The following is a 13,100-nucleotide window of genomic DNA, read 5'->3' as shown; positions in this document are numbered from 1 at the left end:
TACAAATACAACATAAATAGGAGATAAAATATGTTAGAAAATAACTTACATTTTAGTCGTATTTTCATGATAAAATCTATAGTTAGTATATATATATATACATATACACACAGTAATTTTTATAAATAATTAGGGTGTCATATATTTCACTTCGCTCTTATTTTTTAATACAAAAAAAAAAAAAAATACTTTCATAGAGCAAGAATGACAAAACTTTTTTGAAAATAAAAATGTATTGATTAATGCTCTTACAACCCACTTGTTGTTCTTATCGATTGTAAAATTACATAAAAAGGGCAAAGTGAAATCTATAAATAAGAAAATTGATGACAACATATAAAGATCTTGAAGCACATCTTCTTAATGCATCGATAACTCTTTCTTAAATTTTAAGTATGGTGAATATTTCTACAATTTCATGAGTATATTTTTGTATGTGAAAATATTTTTTCACCAATTTTTTTTTTGGTTAGCTACTTTGAATGAGTCCTTTCATGATAGAACATCATATTTATTTTAAAAAATTTATTGTATAACATATTATTATAATTAAATAAAGAATTTAATAATAATAATAATAATAATAATAATAATAATAATAATAATAATAATAATAATAATAATATATAATTTAAGTTATAAAAAATGAAAAGACAATATTAATTTTCTTAATGAATAATAATTACATAATTCATTATCATTAATCTTTAAAAATTAAAAATTAATATGAATTGCCTATTAAAATTCTATTATCTTTTAATTAATTGTTGTTAGGAAATATTAAATAAAAAATTAGAAAAAATTACAATTTAAAGAAAATAGAATATTGGAATGAAAAAATGACACATCATATTCTTTAAGTTTCTCTTATATATATTTATTATATATAAAGATGTAACTATATATATAAATATATATTTATATTTATATTCTATTTTCTCCTTGTATAATGACTCTTAGATATAACTATGTTAAATTAATATATTGTTAAATTATTCTTATTTATAATAATTTCTCAATAGTTTTTATATATTAAATAATATTAATAATTTGTAATTATCATTATTAATATTATATAAAAAAATTAAGAAATTTATTAACTAATAATTAATAATAAAATATTATATACTTAGAAGGTGATGAATATATAGTTGACTCAATCCTAATCCTTTTTATAACAAATCAATAAGAATATATTTTAGTTAACTTCAGGTTATGCCATCATAATTTTATGAAACATGATGATTAATTTGTATCTAAAAAATAACAGTAATAATATATATATACATATCAGAATACACAATTCATTTATTATGATTAAAGATTACTTAGAACAAATATCATAATAAAAAATAAAGATTATAAAGTATATAAAATACTTTCACCAAATATAATAAGGTGTTCAAAAAATATTTCCAAGAAAATGAAATCTTAACTGAAAAATAATTATATATAGATTGCAAAATGATAATTTATACTCTTATGCATGGCAAAAGATTGAGCGATGTTAAGAAAAGTATAATGAAATGAAATTGAATCTAAATGCATATGTATGATATGTTAGACTTTTATTTGGGCTTACATTAAATTTTATTGGTTTTATTAAAACTTGGGTTGATTGGATAGTTCTTTGCTGTGTTAGCCCATGTTGTTGGTGATCAATTGTTAATGGGCTTAGCATCTGTGAGTAAAGTCTAGGTGAAGCAGAAGTGTGGGCTTTTCTAGTTGACTGAAGCCTTTGATGAGCAGGCCCAGCCCAACTAGGGTTTTGTAGCTAAGTCCCCTCCCTAACTCTATAAATACATATTGTCTCATCACAATTGTATACCTTTTGATAATCAGATAAAATAAACTGCTTCTGATTTAGAGATCTAGGGAGGAAGACTTAGTTGATAGTATTGCACTATCAAATTGGAGTAACTGCTGTGGATCAATCAGAGATAATTGCTATGGATCAATCAGGTACACATACCTAATTATTATATCTTATTATTGTGTTCTATGTTATATACAAATAGATCTTGGGTTAATTGTTAATTTATCTAACATGTGGTATCAGATTGCCTATTGTATATGATTTAGAACCTATAATTAGTATAATTAATTTGTATATGTTAATTATCCATAATTTCATATAAATTTCGTTATTATTTTATGTGCAATTTTTTGTTTTTAAATCTTAAAACTTTAGGGCTTTTATTCATCGTTAAATTCTCTTTCAATTGATATATTATATGTTTGAATTCATAGTCTATATTAAGAGAATTTTAAATTTAAAGTTTTAGGGTTTATATGATTATAATATGAAATTATAATTTGTGTTTTTTAATTTTATAGTTTTTGATCTAAAATTGATAATAGATAACTCATTATCAATTGTTTAAGAATGTTTCTACATAATTAATTTCGGATTTAAACTAAGATTGGCATTACAATTCTTTTTTGTTGTGTTCTTCAATTTTCGGATTGACTTTAGCCATAGATCTACCCATTTAGTCTTTAATACACGAAATTAATAGTGTAAATCAACTAGAAATTGATTCCCGATCGAAACCCATCCAAAATCCCCATCTTTTCGTCGATTTTTGGCCGGAAAACACAACCAGACCCGACTGGAGGCAAACGGGTCGCGTGACCCGACTGGAACCCGCCCAAGGAAGAAGATGACTCCTAGCCAGCGAAGCCCACTCGCGGCAGTGGCGCGTGGGGGCGCGTGCGGCCACGTGGAGCATCGTTTTTCGACGTTTTTTTTTTCAGCGTGCTTAGAATTTAATTTCTGATTTTTCTATGATTTTTAATTAATTTTTTGACTCCGTTTAATAATTATTATTATTTTAATGATAATTATGTAGTTAAAAAATTATTAAAAATATTTTTTGATGATTTTTCAAAATTTGTCAATCATAGAAAATTTTTTGAGTTTCTTCTCGTTCCATATGACATAGTCACTCTCTTGTTTAATTTATCTTGACTATGTAATCTCCACCAATATTCTTTATTTCACATTTTTCCATTAATTGTTGTTCTAAAGTTATAAAACTTGATTATTTGATATAAAAATAATGTGTTATGGTAGACACTTTTTTTTTATTATCAATATAATAAAAGCAATTATATATCTCTTTTAGAAATTTGGTTGAAAATTATTAATTTTCAATGATTGTTTTATCACCAAATTTCACATGTTGAAGAAAATATTATATTTTTTGGTTGACTATATGTGTAATTACTTGCCCAAAGGTAGTATTTACATATATTAGTTCACATTCCATGAAGTGAGTTAATATTAAATGTATATATTTTAATTATTTGCCCAAAGGTAATAATTTAAATATATAAATTTATTATTATTTTTTGCTTGAATTAATACATATTTTTAAGAAATTTATTTGCCCAAAGGTAATAAAATTCTTAAATGATATGTATTTTTTCTTTGTTGTTAACTTCATGAAGGTAAATCATGTGTGTGTTATATTCTCACCCCAAAGGGGAGTTTATAATGACCAGTTGATTCTACAATATTTTCTAATACATTGCTCATATTGCTTATTCAAGTTTTAATTTTTGAATTTTTTTCAGTCTCCTTTTCTGTGAACAACAATAATGCTTCCATCCATATTTTGAATGCTTCCAACTACAAGACATGGAAACGAGATGTGGAATTTACTTTAGGCATAATGGATTTGGACTTGTGCCTACGAGAAGAAAAACCTGCTGATCTTACTGACTCCAGTACAGCTGCCGAGAGAACTCATCATGCACAATGGGAAAAGTCAAGTCGTCTTAGTCTTCTTACTATGAAAAGATCCATTCCTGAACATCTATTGAGTGGTTTGCCAGACACTACAAATGCCAAAGAGTTTTTCAATGCTGTAGAAAAATTATACGACACTGGTGAAAACGCTGAAGCTGGACATCTTATGGATGAAATGACAACCATTAAGTATGATGAATTAAAAGGAGTGCGAGATTTTATTCTGAAATTGGTGAATGTTCAGTCCAAGTTGAAAGATCATAATATTCCTCTTCCTGACTCTTTCATTATTCATCGAGCTCTTCATGCTCTTCCTGCCTCTTTCAGCCTAATCAAGACAGCCTACAACACTTACAATCAAACATGGACTATCAGCGACCTAATTTCTCAGTGTGTAGCTGAAGAAAGCAAGCTTAAAAGGGAGAAGAATGAATCTGCTAACTATGTTTCTCATCTCAAGCCCAACAAAGGAAAAGGAAAATTCAAGAATAAAAATGATGGTGCTACTAAACAGAATGGTAATGGTAAGGAGCATAAGCATAAACAGAAAAATAACAACGGAAAGTCCAAATACTCTAATGTGAAGTGTTACTTTTGTGAAAAATTGGGGCATCGGAGAACGGACTGTCACAAATTTAAGACTTGGTTAGAAAAGAAGCAAGCACAATCAGGTAATCCATTGGCATGTGTTTGTTTTGAATCTAATCTAGTTGAAGTTCCTATTGATTCTTGGTGGTTAGACAGTGGTGCTACTGTTCATGTTTCTGCTTCCTTACAGGGGCTAAGGGATCTCAGGAAGCCAAGTGAGAGGGAGTCCAAGCTTAAAGTGGGCAATGATGTTGGAGTTGACGTTATCTATGTTGGAACATTTATTCTTGAATTACAGTCTCGTGATAAGATTATTCTGAACAATACTTTTTATGTTCCTACTTTTAAAAGGAATTTAGTTTCGCTTCCGCTTTTGGTTAAACAAGGATATTCTTTTCATTTTGCAAATGATAATGTTGACATTATGCTTGACTCTCGAATTATTAGAAATTGCTTTTATTCTGATGGTCTTTACAAGTTGTCATTGGCTCCTTTAGATTCCTCTTTTAATGTTGTGAATACTGTGGGTAAAAGACCTCATATTAAGGAAACATCCTTATTGTTATGGCACAAAAGATTGGGTCATATTTCCAGAGAAAGGGTTGATCGTTTAATTAAATCTGAAATACTTCCTCCTCTTGATGCTTCTGATTGGGATACTTGTGTTGATTGTACTCGTGGAAAATTGACTAAAACAAGAAGAAGGCGCAAACCGCAGTCAATCTGTATTGGAAATTATCCACACAGACATCAGTGGTCCTTATTCCACCACGTTGTGCAGAAACAAGTATTTTATCACTTTTATCGATGATTTTTCTCGTTATGGATTCACCTATTTAATTAAAGAAAAATCTGACGCCCTTGATAAACTCAAAATTTTTCGAAAAGAGGTTGAGATACAATTAGGAAGAGTCATCAAAGTTGTTCATTCTGATCGTGGAGAAGAATATTATGGTCGTTATACAGAATCTGGACAACACATGGAGCTTTTTGCAGAGTACTTACAAGAAAATGGTATAGTTGCTCAATACACTATGCCTGGTTCACCTGAGCAAAATGGCGTTGCTGAAAGGAGAAATCGCACTCTCATGGATATGGTTAGAAGTATGATGAGTAGAACAAATCTTCCAGAGTTTTTATGGGGTGAAGCACTTATGACTGCAACTTATATTTTAAATCGTGTTCCCAGTAAATCTGTTCCCAAAACCCCTTTTGAGTTATGGACTGGGCGGAAGCCTAGTCTGAATCATTTTCGAGTATGGGGTTGTCCAGCTGAAGTAAAGATTTATGATCCTAATTTGAAAAAGTTAGATCCGAGAACAAATCGCTGTTATTTCATTGGTTATCCAATGCGCTCGAAAGGCTATCGCTTTTACTGTCCTACTCGTGATACGCGAATTGTTGAATCTCAGACTGCTAAATTTCTGGAATTTGATGTTGCTGAAAAGATTCCTTCAACATCTCTTGAAATGGGGGAGTCATCTAAAGGAATTTGTATTCCTATGTCATTTTCAAGAGATGATAATGCGAATCCTACTCCAGTTGGTAATGCTCCCATTGTTGATGAATACATTGCTCCCGATATCGAAGATGATGAAGGTCCTATTATTGATGAAGGGCTTGTTAATGATGAAGCTCCTATTGTTAATGAGAATCCTGTTATTGAAGAAATTCCAGTTGTGGAAGATGTTATTCAAAACAATGATCAACAAAGAGAAGTTATTCCAGAAGTACCTCCTCTAAGAAGATCTCAGAGACAAAAGAAGTCAACAAAGTGTCATGATAATTTTGTTTATCTTGGAGAAGGAGAATATGATATTGATCATTTTGTGGATCCTGTCACTTTTAGTGAAGCACTTAATAGTCCACAATCTTCAAAATGGTTAACAGCTACGGATGATGAGATCGACTCCATGAAGAAAAATGGTGTATGGGAGCTAGTTTTATTACCTGATGGTTTTAAACCAATAGGTTGTAAGTGGATTTTAAAGGCTAAAAGGGATAAAAAGGGACAGATTGAAAGGTTTAAAGCGCGTTTAGTGGCTAAAGGCTTTACTCAAAGAGAAGGTATTGATTACACTGAAACTTTCTCACCTGTTTCCACTAAAGATTCATTCAGAATTATTATGGCCTTAGTTGCGCATTTTGATTTAGAGTTGCATCAAATGGATGTTAAAACTGCTTTTCTGAATGGAGAATTGAATGAGGAAGTCTATATGTCTCAACCTGAAGGCTACAAGGAGAATGGAAAAGAACACTTGGTTTGCAAGTTGAAACGATCCATTTATGGTCTCAAATAGGCATCTCGCCAGTGGTACTTGAAGTTTGACAAGGTTGTGACATCGTTTGGTTTCGTAGAGAACAAGTTTGATCAGTGTATTTATATAAAGATCAGTGGGAGTCGTTATATTTTTCTTGTTCTTTATGTAGATGACATTTTACTTGCCAGCAGTGATTTGTCACTACTAAATGAGACCAAAAATTTTCTCGTCTTCCAATTTTGATATGAAAGATCTTGGAGAGGCATCCTATGTTTTGGGGATTGAGATCCATCGTGACGGGGAATCGAAAAGTTCTTGGCTTATCTCAAGAAGCTTACATTAATCGTGTGCTCAAAAGGTTCAACATGGATTTGTGTAAAGTGGTTCTGTTCCTATTCGAAAGGGGACAAGTTCACTAGCTGTAATGTCCTAAGAACGACTTGGAAAGAGGAGCAATGAAGAACATCCCTTATGCAAGTGTAGTAGGGAGTTTGATGTATGCTCAGGTTTGCACTCGACCTGACATAGCTTTCGTAGTCAATGTTCTTGGGAGATATTTATCTGATCCTGGCCTTGATCATTGGGTTGCAGCCAAGAAAGTTTTGAGATATTTGCAAAGAACGAAGAGTTTTATGCTTGTGTATAAGCATGTTGACAATCTTCGAGTTGTTGGTTATTCAGATTCAGATTTTGGTGGTTGTGTAGATGATTTAAAGTCAACTTCTGGCTATATTTTCACCTTGGCAGTGCCGCTATTTCTTGGAAGAGTGTCAAACAGACTTTGATCACGTCATCTACTATGTATGCTGAGTTTGTTGCATGTTATGGGGCATCTTTGCAAGCTTTGTGGCTGAAGAATTTTATTTCGGAGATACGAGTGGTTGATTCTATTTCCACACCTATGCTAATCTATTGTGATAATAATGCTGCTGTTTTCTTTTCAAAGAATAACAAGATTAGTAGTGCTTCTAAACATATGGAAATAAAGTATCTCACTGTCAGAGACTTGGTCAAGAAAGGAGACATTGTCATTGAAAATTGCAAGACCGAGTCGATGTTAGCTGATCCTCTAACCAAAGGGTTAAGTGCCGTGCTGTTTAATAAACATGTTGTTAATATGGGCATTTTAGAATCTTTTGATCTTTTGGGTTAGTGGGAGTTTTGTTTTTTTGTTTGTTTTTAGAAATTATTATTTATAATTTTCTGAATAAAGTTATGAACTACATTTTATGTTTCAATATTTTTTATTATTGAATGGATATGTTTTCAATTATGTTTTGTTATATTCTCGAGAATGATTGAATTGAAAGCATGTGGTTCATATTGTTGTGATCATTGTCTTTTAAATTTATTTGCTTATTGACAATGATATGTTGTTGGCTTAATTCTTTAAGCAAGTTTAGTGACACTTACTTATTTTAAGTGGTGTATGTTTAATTTCACTGGCTTATTTATTAAGCATCACGGTATCAGTGAAATTGAGGACTGATAAGGATATTATGTTATTTTAAATTGATCACATGTTGAACATAATTCCTTACCACACTACTAGACTTATTGACCATGTCGATTTAATACTTTGGTATTTGTGATTATGAATGTCTTTTGTTGAGCTAAAAACAATATGACTGTCATAGTTCATTATCAAAGGTTGAATTGGACCGGTATGTTGAGATGCTATCAGAGAACTATCATTTTTTAAAGTGGCCACAAATGTTATCCTGTTGTTCAACCCATGAGTCGTTTTCAAATAAAATTATTTTGATATATAATATATATATGTATTAAAATCAATGTAGCCCAAGTGGGAGAATGTTAGACTTTTATTTGGGCTTACATTAAATTTTATTGGTTTTATTAAAACTTGGGTTGATTGGATAGTTCTTTGCTGTGTTAGCCCATGTTGTTGGTGATCAATTGTTAATGGGCTTAGCATCTGTGAGTAAAGTCTAGGTGAAGCAGAAGTGTGGGCTTTTCTAGTTGACTGAAGCCTTTGATGAGCAGGCCCAGCCCAACTAGGGTTTTGTAGCTAAGTCCCCTCCCTAACTCTATAAATACATATTGTCTCATCACAATTGTATACCTTTTGATAATCAGATAAAATAAACTGCTTCTGATTTAGAGATCTAGGGAGGAAGACTTAGTTGATAGTATTGCACTATCAAATTGGAGTAACTGCTGTGGATCAATCAGAGATAATTGCTATGGATCAATCAGGTACACATACCTAATTATTATATCTTATTATTGTGTTCTATGTTATATACAAATAGATCTTGGGTTAATTGTTAATTTATCTAACATGATAATAATAGTTCTAGTAATAATATCTTTCAAAGTAAAAGAAAAATTACTTAATAGTTTTGTTGTAAAATATTTCCATTGGAGAAGAACTTGTGAATTCATAGCCATTGCCAAGTAATCTATAATGAAACATTAAGAATTAGAAGAAAAAAAACATAACAAAAAATTTAAAAACCAATAATTGTTGCAACTAAAATGAAAAAAAGAACATATATATATTTATAGAGAGCATAACAACAACTTAAAACTTATATGAGTGAACACAAAATTTCAACTTAAGTTTGGAGTACTAGATACAAACATAATAAACCATGCAAGAAAATATATAATTTAAGTTTTTAGTAGAAGAATACAAATAGTTTTGATAATTAATATAAAAATTAATATATATATATATAACCATAAATGAAAAAGAGTTATATAAAGAAAACAAATAGTTTTTTTCCTTTTAACATATAAACATAAATAATGATAAGAGATATAAGAATATGAATAATTTTTTGTTACAAATTTTTGTTTTAATTTATAAAAATAGTAAGAAGAAAAAAAATGGAGAAAATAGAAAGTGTAGAAAAAATTCCATGTGTGATGCCACATCAACTTCTTTAAAGCGTTTTTTTTTTCCATATATATTTATAGCTATAGATAGATTGGATTTTTAGATGGGTACAAATCCAAAAGTATGAGTCTTGTAATTAAATCATTATTATTATATTTTTAAACACATATAAATCTATTGAGTTATGAACTTTTTTTTTTTTTTTAAAAAAATAGCAATTAATGTATGCTCTTTAGTGAACTATAAAACGTGTGATGTGGCTATGTAAATTATATCTATAGGTCAATTAGAATGTCATAGGTCAAAACATTTCTTCTTTTAAGTTAGTATTAATTTAGGGTAGCTATGTATGAGTTACATATATGAAAAAAATTGATGTGTAATATATATCTATAGGTCATTTAGAATGTCATAGGTTAAAACGTTTCATTTTAAAAATTTGTATTAATTTAGTTATGTATGAATTACATATATGAAGGAATTGATGTGTAACATATGTGAAACTAAAATAAATATGTAATTATTTTTTTGTTTGTTTTTATTCTTAAATGAAAATAGATTTTGTTAAGTATAAAAATTTAGAATAATAAGAAAAAAGATAAAACACATTAGAAAAATTTTATATGCCACGTACTTTGTTTAACATTAGGATTATATAGATATATAGATATATTGATTTTTAAAATAAGTTATATTAATGCATACGTTGGTATAGGAATTTTTTTAAAAAAGAAAAAACAAAATATGAAACACTAAAAAAAAGAGTAAAAATAGATTAAAAAATATACATAACATCATTTAACATATTTTGTATATATTGATATTTATAATAGATTAATAGTTAGATGTGGTTATAAGTTACTTCATCATTAATTATTAGTAATAATAATAGATAGTAAATGTGTTATTAATGTAGATGTTTTATATATAAATTTTTATCTTTAAAAATAATTGAAAAAATAAAAAAAATGGCAAATATGAGAAAATTAATAATCGATGAAAAAACTCATATAGAGTGCCACCTAAACTTGTTGATGCTTTCCTTTATATTATATATAGATAGTAAGAAGAAGAAAAATAAGAATATCATATATAATTTAATGAGTTTTCATAATTAAGCGTGACTATGAAAAATTACTAAGTGCTAAAAGAAAATGTTGGGGAGGAAGCCAATTTAGAATTTTTGGAGATGTTTGTGGCATCTTAAGATTCAAACTGAAGTTAAAAATTTCTTATGAAGAGCAGTCACTAATATTCTTACTACTTGTTTTAAACTTAGAACAAAACATGTCCATGTTGATATCTCTTGTCCATTGTGTTTGGGGACGCCAAAAACCATTGGCCATATTCTTCTATACTGCTCGTTCTCGACAGCAATGTGAAGTAAGGTTAGTTTAGATTGGAGGTTTGTAGAAGGCACTTTTTTTTCTACTTGGTTGGCGGCGGGGGCTGTTTCATGGAGAGAGGAGGTTCGGGTTGAGGTTTCGATGTTGTCTTGGGCTTTATGGCAAGTTCGCAACAATGTGGTTTGGAACAAAAAAGTTCCTAAGGTAGTTGAGATAATTTCATCAGCTAGTCTTACTTTTAATTAATGGCATTTTGCTCAAGAGAAGTCTTTTATTCCGATACAGTTATCAGATGAGGCCGGAAGTGAGTGGGCGGTGGGTCAAACCGGATTTCTTAAAGTTAAAAGTTAATGTTGATGGAGCTATTTTTTCGACTGAAGGAATGTTAGAGAAAATGAAACAGAGGGATGCATCTAATGCATTACACTCTGCACTACAGAGGAACATTGCTCATCACCAAGGAATCAAGAAGAATATTCACTGAATCAATTCTGTTGCTGCTGTGGTCCTATGATTGGACAAGTGTTACTCTCTCCTCTGTTGCTGAAATTGAGGAAGATATTTTCCGTTAGAATATTTGATTTCCTGCCAATCATTGTATTCAAAAAGATCCTATTTTACCTAATTTCTGCCAGCTATATTGGAGCTAATTGCTCACGTTTGTAATTGGCCTTTGGTCATCTTTGTCTATATAAAGAAACCGAAATCTCAGCAGTAAATTAAGCTGAGGAAATCAATTAACCAAATCTCTAAAAATTAACTTGGTATCAGAGCCAAGATGTCAACCAATAGTCAGGCGCAATCTAATGCAGGAAATCCTGCTGTCACTGCTGCTGCTTCCACAAATACAGGCGCAGGACCCAGTAACCCTCAGCTTCATGTCCCACACCATTTCAGCACCTTGAACCAGCCATTCCCTTTGAAGCTCGACATGAACAACTACAGCTTGTGGAAGACAATGGTCTCCACTATAGTAAGAGGTCATCGCCTCGACGGTTTCTTGAATGGTACTAATATTTGTCCCTCTGAATTTGTTTCTACATGTTCCACTGAAGAAGGGTCTGAAACTGTCACAACACTCAATCCTGAGTTTGAGAACTGGATTGTCAATGACCAGTTACTCATGGGCTGGTTATATAGTTCCATGACCGAAACTATAGCAACCGAAGTGATGGGATCAACAAGTGCAGCAGGACTGTGGCATGCACTGGAGCAGCTTTATGGTGCACACTCAAAATCCAAAATGGATGATACTCGAACTCTCATACAGACAACCAAGAAAGGAAGCACTCCTATGATCGAATATCTCAGACAAAAGAAGAGCTGGGCCGATTCTCTTGCCCTTGCTGGAGAACCATATCCTGAAGCCCAACTGGTAACCAATGTTCTATCTGGACTTGATATTAATTATCTGACCATTGTTCTGCAAATTGAAGCTCGAACAAAAACTAGCTGGCAAGAACTTCAAGAATTGCTTCTTAGCTTCGAAAGCAAAGTGGAGAGGCTGCAAGGAGGTTCATCTCAAGGCAAAAATCACACCAACTTCACTGACCCTCATGCTAACTATGCCCATCGTCCAACACAAGGAAGCAGAGGCAGAGGTAATAACAATGGTGGAGGCAGACATTTTAATAGAGGAAATGGAGGCAGATCTCGTGGTCGAGGAAGAGCTAACAATTCCAAACCGACATGCCAAGTATGTGGAAAATATGGACACTCCGCTGCGGTTTGCTACAATCGGTTTGATGACAGTTATATGGGATCCGATCCACACTCCTCAAACCAGAACAAAACTGGGCAAAACAACAACAATCCCTCAGCCTTCATTGCTACACCAGAAGTTCTTGATAGTGAAGCTTGGTTTGCTGACAGTGGTGCCAGCAACCATATCACTGTTGACCCATCCGTGATACCTCAGAAGCAAGAGTATGGTGGTAAGGAAAAAGTGACAGTGGGAAATGTGTTGGGTTTTATGCCCTAAATAAAACTCATTTCAATATAATCAGATATACTTATTAATATAGATCAGAAATAACATTTAATGTTGCATGGTTCACATGATTTATTTCATGATTATATGTACATAATGTATAAATTCATCTGAAACCCTTTTCACATACTTGATCCTGTTTATTGTGCCGTCAACACATTGGAAAGTAAACATGACTATGTGAATAAAGTTTCCTAGATTTATCAGACACAGGGTTTTACTGATATGATAATCTACAACAAGAGTTTACTTGTATTTGGAGAAATACTATGTTCTTTCCAGAACATTGGTTAAAGTA

Source organism: Cannabis sativa, chromosome 9 (genome assembly GCF_029168945.1).
Source record: "Cannabis sativa cultivar Pink pepper isolate KNU-18-1 chromosome 9, ASM2916894v1, whole genome shotgun sequence".
In the NCBI taxonomy this organism is placed as follows: Eukaryota; Viridiplantae; Streptophyta; class Magnoliopsida; order Rosales; family Cannabaceae; genus Cannabis; species Cannabis sativa.
Note: the sequence above shows the minus strand (reverse complement) of the source record.